Genomic DNA, 2489 nt, shown 5'->3' with positions numbered 1-2489 from the left:
TAAAAAATTTTCAACATAGGTTGGATACAAATTATATAGATTACCTACCAGAAGATTATCTATGTTATAATTCATATAATCAATAATATATAACACGATCTAAGATGGCAAACTAGAGGGTGACTGCATCTCCTGTCGCTCCAGAACCCAGGATTCCAGAAGGGGAGGGCCTCCAGGCCAGCCCGGGGGTGGAGGCCGGTGGTCCCTCCCAAAGGGTGTATGGCGGGGGCCATGCTCCCGCCCCCACCTCACCTCGTCACCTCCCCGAGCCCCGAGGTGAGAGGTGCAGGCGCGGAATGAGGCGGTGAGTGCGGCTGCGCAGCCTGGGCCTGGGGCCTGGCGGCTGGGCTTAGGGCGCGTGGAAGGGAGGGGGCCCAGCCCGGCAGAGCGCCTCGGAGCGGGAGGTCGCCTGCCCGCAGTGGGCCCCCTCCGCAGCGCTGGGCCGCCGCCACCTCAGCTGTGCCTGGGCCTGACCGCCCAGGGAAACAGTGACTCTCTTCCCCTTCTTCTACTTGCTGGCTGAGTAAGAACTGGAAACAAGATGTAACTTGCTGGTGGCAGTGCTTAGCCACGAAGATGTACCCACATAAAGTTACCTATTCAATGCCCAGGAATCAGAAGACATGTATTTGCATCTCTGGTTTTGCCATTTCATAGTTGACTTGACTTTCACTGAGTATGTTTCTTCATCACTAAAATTGAGGTATTTTTCTTACCATTTGTGGAAACGTCATAATTCATTTTTCCTAACTGCAATATTAAGAATTATACCAAATTGAAAAGATATGAATGAGTATCCTAAAAAAAGAAAAAGGAAGACTTTACATCCTTCTCGTTATTCAGATTCCTCTGGAATAAGCAGAATTGCAGATGGATTAAATGGGATTTTTTTGATCATTGTTACAGTGTCTGCTCTATGAGATAGCCAGACTTAAAATATTTTGACAACAAAGATGATGATTCTGATACTGAGACATCAAATGACTTGCCAAAATTTGCAGATGGAATCAAGGCCAGAAACAGAAATCAGAACTATCTGGTTCCCAGTCCTGTACTTAGAATTATAGACCACACTGCCTTTTCTACAGAAAAATCTGCTGATGTAGAAATTTGTGATGAAGAGTGTGATTCAGCTGAATCAGTCAACCAACAAACTCAAGAGGAGAGTCCTATAGAAGTTCACACCGCCGAGGATGTTCCCATTGCTGTAGAAGTGCATGCAATTTCGGAGGGTTATGACGTACAGAAAGAAAACAATTCTTCCGAGAGCCTTCAAGACCAAACTGATGAAGAACCACCAGCTAAACTTTGTAAAATTCTGGACAAGAGCCAAGCTTTGAATGTGACTGCCCAGCAGAAATGGCCTTTACTGAGAGCTAATAGCAGTGGCCTCTATAAATGTGGACTTTGTGAATTCAATAGTAAATATTTTTCTGATTAAAACAGCATATGATCCTGAAGCATAAACGTACTGATTCAAATGTGTGTGGAGTATGCAAGGAAAGCTTCTCTACCAACATGCTTCTGATCGAACATGCCAGACTACATGAAGAGGATCCCTACATCTGTAAATACTGCGATTTCAGGACAGTAATTTTTGAGAACCTCAGCCAGCACATTGCAGACACCCACTTTAGTGATCACTTGTATTGGTGTGAGCAGTGTGACATGCAGTTCTCCTCAAGCAGTGAACTCTACTTACATTTCCAGGAGCATAGCTGTGATGAACAGTACTTGTGTCAGTTCTGTGAACATGAGACGAATGATCCAGAAGACTTGCATAGCCATGTGGTAAATGAGCATGCATGTAAATTAATAGAACTAAGCGATAAGTATAACAATGGAGAACATGGACAATACAGCCTCTTAAGCAAAATTACCTTTGACAAATGTAAGAACTTCTTTGTATGTCAAGTATGTGGTTTTCGGAGTAGACTTCATATAAATGTTAATAGGCATGTTGCTATTGAACATACTAAAATATTTCCTCATGTTTGTGATGACTGTGGGAAGGGCTTTTTAAGCATGCTAGAATATTGCAAGCATTTAAATTCACATTTATCTGAAGGGATTTATTTATGTCAATATTGTGAATATTCAACAGGACAGATCGAAGATCTTAAAATTCATCTAGATTTCAAGCATTCGGCTGACTTACCTCATAAATGTAGTGACTGCTTGATGAGGTTTGGAAATGAAAGGGAATTAATAAGTCACCTTCCAGTCCATGAAACAACTTGATTATTCTCTTTGACTTACATAACGTTTTTGTAAAATAATAAATTCAACTTTTTTTGAGATGTTAAAAAAAAAAAAAAGGGGGAGGCATTGAGAGACTTGGACTAACATAGAGCCATGGGGTGAGTCTCCCCCACCAGGTGAAGCTCGACCCTGGTGCAGACCTGGACAGGGATGGCTTCTCAGAGCAGGGCAGGGCAGCTAGAGTCTTCCCCAGGCAGCCCTGCGCACTCCGGTGGTGGGCTTCTTCC

At 43.5% G+C, this 2489-nt stretch overlaps 1 pseudogene across 1 annotated transcript; it reads left to right on the top strand.

Moving 5' to 3' along the window:
- Nucleotides 1-488: 488 nt before the first annotated feature.
- On the top strand, nt 489-2269 carry LOC306642685 (zinc finger protein 639-like; annotated as a pseudogene). The gene has a single exon. The product of its transcript is annotated as a zinc finger protein 639-like (transcript).
- The last annotated feature ends 220 nt before the right edge of the window (nt 2270-2489 follow it).

The sequence above is a fragment of the Sciurus vulgaris genome, assembly GCF_902686455.1.
Source record: "Sciurus vulgaris genome assembly, chromosome: 13".
Taxonomy (NCBI): domain Eukaryota; kingdom Metazoa; phylum Chordata; class Mammalia; order Rodentia; family Sciuridae; genus Sciurus; species Sciurus vulgaris.
This window is presented reverse-complemented; position numbering and strand designations above follow the sequence as displayed.